Raw genomic sequence first — 6,435 nt, forward strand, 5'->3', positions numbered from 1 at the left:
TAGCCCCCCCCCCCCCCCCCCCCCCCACACAACTATTATTTGATGCAGTTCAAAAGAATCTTCTTTTGTGGCCAAAATACCGTACCCTCAGGCATTTCATTTTTCAGAAGTCATTTATTTCCTGTTCAGTAGCCAGGTTTATGAAATTTCTCTCCAGGGTTGAGTTGCCCAGCTGGTGTGCACAACACTCGAGGTGCCCTCGTCATCTGCATTACATGCCTGCCAACACTGTGACTTCCCTCGGTCTTCGGGGGGCTACATGGCATCCAGGCAGCTGGAGCTTCAGGCAGGGGAAGCAGCCTGCGTGTACTCTGGTGGGTACTTGGATATCACCCCTTTACGTATGTGACATTATGTGCTTAAGGCACTGGAAGGCACCGAGTACTGCCTCACCTGAGACTTGGCTGCTCTATCTTCCACTTGGCTTTTCACTGCCTGACCTCCCAGCCTCCAGCCCCATAGTTTTGGGAACAAATTCTGATTTCCATCAGGCAGCCTTCTTTTTTCCAGTCAGTTTAGGATTTGCTGGCCTGCAGTCAGGGACCAGGCAAGGGCCATAGTCTGGTAGCTCAGACTCCCTTTAAAGCAAAACTAGCAATCTACTGAACAAGAGATTATTCAACTAGCATTAAGCTGGGGTGGATGAATAAAGATAACACAGTCTATTAATTTTTTTATTTTGATATATCAACTTATTACAAGCAAGGACCAGAGAGTGTGGCCTTAACTTTATATATAATTTTCCCCCCCTTTCAGGGTACCATGTAGTATAATTTATAGTTTCCTGACATAGACGTTGAAGACAAAATTGGTAAACAAAGTTTAAAAGATAGATTGCATATATTGATTTCTAAAAGAATTTTTAAATAAGGGTCAGGCAGTGGTACAGTGGTAATGCAACTGGACCTACATGGGGAAGGTCATGGGTTCATGTCCTAGGACCTCCCTCTAGGGCAGGTCTGTGGACATGCTGGCATGTGCTCCCATGATCCAGGATAGCTGAGACTGGGTGTGGATTGTGGTAATGAAGGCTCTTGGTGGATGCCTGTCTTTCTGCCTCTCTCTCTCCCTCATGGAAGAAATAAACTTTTAAAAAGCACACTAGGGGCCAGCGGGTGACACGGTGGTTAAGGGCACTGGACTCCCACATGGCTGAACACGGTTTGAGTCCTGGACTTGGCAGCTTGCTTTCTTACTCTTACTTGCTCTTACTCTGCCCCTCATTGGTCAAATTAAAAATGAATGAATAAATAAAGTTAAATAAAAATTAATTCTTTACAAAAATAAAGCATACTGAATAAAATGTTTGCCCCCATAGGCAAAGTAATCTGCATGAAGACAGGCACTGGTGTGGTTTGTAGAAAGGATACTGAACTCGGCCGATGCCATCTTGTCCCAGCTCTGCTAGCTTTTCTGGTTTTTTCCCTTCCCTTCCCTTCCCTTTTCTTCCCTTCCCTTCCCTTCCCTTCCCTTCCCTTCCCTTCCCTTCCCTTCCCTCCTCTCCTCTCCTCTCCTCTCCTCTCCTTTCTTCTCCCGCTCCCTCTCCCTCTCTCTCTCTTTCTCTCTCTCTCTCTCTCTCCTCTCTTTCTTTAAGATTTTTGCCACAAGGTGCATGCTTACTGGAGAGATACAGAGAGAGGTAAACTGACCACCAGTGAGGATGGTCATGCTGCAATTGCTTCTCCTCCATTCTCCTCTTGGGATTTTGGGCACACAAATGCATGCTCCTGGTGTGATTCTTAGGCCACTGGGTCCAGGACTATAACCACATTTGGCTATACGGCAATACAGTGCCTTAACCACCACGCCATACCACTTGCTGGCCCTATCTGTTATCTTATTTTCATATGACCTCAGGACAGTTATTTTACCTCATTGACCTTTAATTTTCTCATTCCAAAGTGACACAATAATACTTGCCACACCTACCCTAAAGGGACATTGTGCAAACAACATGACATGCCTGAAGATCTGAAAATGCTATAGGGCATTCTTACAATGTGGGAAAAATGAGCTTAGGCACTTTGAGGTTAGTACGTAGTTTAGGTGAAATTCTGTTGTAAGGATTATTACCACTATGATGATTTTCTTTTTACATTTTAACTATAATACAGAATTATCAGTAAGTTGTATATGATTTCATACATATAGGATTATTAAAATCTAGCTATAAAGTGATCATGTTTACTCTCAAATATAAGATTTATTCATTTTAGAGTTGATTTAATATAATATAAATAAACTATAGAAACCAGTATCTTAGAACTCTCACTATATTTATAATGAAAATTTTTATTTAAAAGAAATTTCTGGAGTCTTAGCCAGTGGAAGGTAATGTGGTGATTAAGGTGGAATCCACAGTTCGAGTGTCAGACCTGGAGGCTTAAAATTACACCAGGCATGTGTATGCAAATGCTCAAAATCCAGAGAGGAGAATGGAAGGGAAGGGATTACAGCATGGTCATACCTCTTTGGTGGAGGTGATTTCTCACTTTCTATCTCTCTGTCTCTCTCCAGTGAACACATGTGTCCTACAGCAAAAACCTAATATGTGTGTATACCAGTTTCTGTACTGCAACATACTTGAACCATGCCAATGTCTAACTTTTATATAATCTACATTATTATATAAGCAAGAGATTCAGTTGCCTAAGCATAATACAGCAACCTAATATCATTTTTAGCTGAATCTCAAATGCTGAGGCCATATATTAAAAGCTATAATTATTGTACTATATTTACTTATTTAAAAATTTATTCAAATTCTTTCCATTCTTAACATTTTAGATTCATCATTATTAGAGCCACTTTAAAGTGATTTAACTTGCTATTATTATTATTTTTAATGTCAGAAGGTGTAAGCGCGCTCATTACAGTGTGAAAGAGAATCCTCCCAACAGGGCTGGCCAGACCATAATCTTTTTAATTCCACTTTTCTATCTGAAAAGAATCCTGGACAGGTGTGTTATAGGATTCAAATTGTGGTTGGCCACGTGGAATCTGGTCTCTTCAAACAGTGCTCTTAACTGTTGTGCTTGGTGGCCAGCCCTGTTATATATAGTGTTTGTAATACAGAGGTCTGAGCCTCTAATAAGACTAATAGATTCTACATCTATTTTCTTTTCTTTTTGTCTTTTTTTAACTTTTTGCCATAAGGCTCATTAACTCTCCAAAGAGCGAGGGATTATGGGCATGCTACAATCCCTTCTCCATTTTCTTCTCTGGATTTTGGGCATGCACACACATGTGCCCAGTATGGTTTTAAATTTTTTTTTAATTTTAAAAAGAATAACTTATTTATTTAATTTTATTTGTTATTATTATTTTTAAATTTGACCAGAGAGAGAGAAAGGGAAAGTGAGAAAGCAAGTCACCAGGTCTGGGACTTGAATCAGAGTTGGCCATGTGGGAGTCCAGTGCCCTTAACTGCCACACCACCTGCTGCCCCCCCCCCCCTAGCTCGCCCCCCGCCCGCCCCCCCCCCCCCCCTTAGTGTGTTTTTTAAGCTACCAGGTTCAGACTTGAACAATGCAGTCAGCCATATGTGGGATCCAGTGCCTTAACCATCATGTCACTTGCTGGTCCACATTTCTTTTCCCCTGACTTGCAGAAAGATTATTAATTTTTATTTTATCAAGATTGTGAGCAAATTTCAAAACAGTAGGTATTGTTCATCCTCACTCAGAAAGCACAGACCAAGTACAATTAATATCATTCATTTCATTATACAAGTACATTTTTCTTTTTTGCTTTAATTGAAAGGTATCTATTCATGAATACAAAATAGGAAATGACTAATTCAGACTTAATTTGGTTTGATTCACAAGTAGTTAAGAGCATTTGATCTCTAGTAGAAAATAAAAGGAATACTTGGTGGTAATAAATTTATAATGAAGTTGTTAAACGAAATTTACTTCTTACTAAGTTATCCCTTACTAGTAAAGGTTTAAGTTCTTTTCAGGGTTATACAAAATTAAACTTAGCAGATTTCCGCAAGGTCATCGCTCTGCTGTGGGCTTACCTGGCTTCACAGGAAGTATCAGCTGATGATGAAGAAAAGGGCATGGTGAGCATTCATCAGGCTCTGAGTATTCCATTTGTCTTTGTTTTTAAAAGTGAGCTGAGACCCAGAGTCATCCCTCAGACTATTAGAGACAGAGACAGCCTGGGTAATTCACTAGGAACTTTGATGTTTGAACAGAGAGTGAGAGCAGCACTTATTACTGTCAGCAGACAGGACCTAAAAGGAGAGATTTAAAAAAATAAGTTAATTGAAATAAAATAGATACATTTAACAAAAACTCAAATTGTGTTTACCATCTACCTAGTTCTCCCATGCTCCATAGAGACATTCACTCATTTAACTTAATCCTCACAATAACAGCTATGCCAATGAAGCCTGGAACAATAGATGAAGTTGAGCTTTACTCCAGAGGAGTACGAATCAGTCTTAACAAGCATGGTGGTATGTTTGCTGAACAAGACAAACCAAAACAGATGTGGCTAAAATCAGGAGAGATGGCAATGGCAGTCTCCTATACCACACGGGCCAATTTGTACATAGATCCCACATTTCTTAAAATAAGATTACTCATCAACTTCTATGAACTTAACACTTCCCTCTTTGTTTTGTAGTAAGCTTATCTTCAAAAAAAAAAAAAAAAAAAGTCAATCTTGCCTGAGAATTGTCCATTGCAAGGCCAGCAAAGGTATGCAGCTCTCTCTAGACTGGAGACATGGTGTTATTAACTTTGTAAACAACCAGTCCAATGAGTGCAAACCAAGAGATGCAAAGTAGGAGCCAGCAGGTGGCCTAGTGGTGAAGGCACTGGTCTCCTACATGGCTGACTATGGTTCAAGTCCTGGACTGATGACTTGAGATACACGTTGGGTGTGTGTGAGTGGGAGAATGGAAGAGAAGGGATTGTGGTGTGGCCACCTTCCCTTTCTCTCTCCTGGTCTCTCCAGTGGACGCAGGCACCCTATTACAAAAAAGTATTACAAAAAAGAGAGATGAAAGGCCAGCAGGTTTGAGGAGAGAAATACCATCATTTTTACTTCCTCACCATTCTTGATATTCTTTTGCTACCAGTGTTTTTTTTTTTAATGAATTTTCTTTCATTTCAATTTTCTTTCATACTGCTCTATGTTGCATTTCAAATTCCCCTTACGCATTTAAAAATGTTAGTGTCATTACCATTCACATTAAAAATCGAAATAAAGAAGTTGAGCAACTTGTAAGTACTTAAAAGGAAACTAAACTACACAAAAATTAATTTGAACTTGGTGATTCCATCCAGGGAACTAAAGGGAAGTATGGTAACCTCTTGTGTACCAGATGCTATGCTTACTTAACATTTTACACAATTCTCCCAATTTATTTCGCAGTCTTGCAAGACAGTATTACATCCATTCCTAGAGGGGAAACAGAGGTTTTTAAAGAGTAGTAGCTTGCACGGGCCACGCAGGTAGTAAAGCCTGGGTGTACATGCTCAGTTGTTTGACGCTCCCCTTTGCATGGCGGTGGCTCAGGGTGGTCTAAGCCATGAGTATCCTGGCGAGAAGGGACCAAAGACTTGATTGCTGGCAGTTAAGTTCGGTCTGGAAATGCTAGGCCAAGGATGGCTGCAGAGCACCTGACCGCTTCCTTCATAATTAAGTTGAAAAAAGAAATATCTTCGCGCGTGTGTGTGTGCGCGCGCACAAACACACACACACACACACACACACACGTGCAAAAAAAACAAGACTAAGGACTCGGCCTAATTTCAACAGCAGGAAGGAGCACTTGAACAAGGGGTAGACCATGGCCAACCGAGGGGGAAGATTAAACCACAGGGCGGGTTACCTGTCTAGGCCAGACTGGGCTGCGGTGCTCAAGGGCCTACTGGCTGCACGAAAGCCCCTTCAGCCCCGCGCGGACAGCCAGCCACAGTAGGACTCCCGCTGGTCACCTTCTCACGTGAAGGCAAGTCCGAGGTTATACACAGGCCCATTTCACATACCGACGGCCTGTTTCTAAACCAAGGGCAGGACTGGGGGACAGGAGGGGTGTTCATGAACGCAGATGGGAAATACACCTTGCTCCCGGGGCGAGGATTTTGGGAGGAAATTGCACCACCCAAGTCTCTTCCTCGAGACGCCCTTCATCATCGATTCCCAGGATGGAAGTTATCCCAGGCGCAGGACACGTCCCTGAGCCCCGGGCAGCACGGCGAGCGCAGGGTGGCCTGGTGGGCAGGGGCGGCGATGACGCAGGCGGCCGTGGGGGCCCAGGTCCTGGCGCGCGGGGGCAGGGGGTTGCTCGGCGTGCTGCGCGGACCAATCAGGACGCGCGGTGTTTCCGACGAGGGGCGGACGCGGGGCTCCAGGTTTCCGAGGGCCGCGGCGCAGCGCCGCCTGCCGAGATCCAGGGAGCGCGCGGAGGCCGCGGGG

General features: G+C 43.0%; 1 long non-coding RNA gene across 1 annotated transcript in view; it reads right to left on the reverse strand.

The window, feature by feature from the left end:
• The window catches only part of LOC102469294 (uncharacterized), a 48,460-nt gene extending 42,528 nt beyond the window's left edge, over nt 1-5,932 (reverse strand). The window contains exons 1-2 of the long non-coding RNA XR_334824.2: nt 5,849-5,932; nt 4,022-4,240 (exon numbers count right to left, since the gene is read on the reverse strand). This is a non-coding gene — a long non-coding RNA (uncharacterized LOC102469294). The remainder of the gene's footprint in view (nt 1-4,021; nt 4,241-5,848) is intronic.
• Nucleotides 5,933-6,435: the final 503 nt, after the last annotated feature.

The sequence above is a fragment of the Tupaia chinensis genome, unplaced genomic scaffold (genome assembly GCF_000334495.1).
Source record: "Tupaia chinensis unplaced genomic scaffold, TupChi_1.0 Scaffold000290_1, whole genome shotgun sequence".
NCBI classification, from domain to species: domain Eukaryota; kingdom Metazoa; phylum Chordata; class Mammalia; order Scandentia; family Tupaiidae; genus Tupaia; species Tupaia belangeri.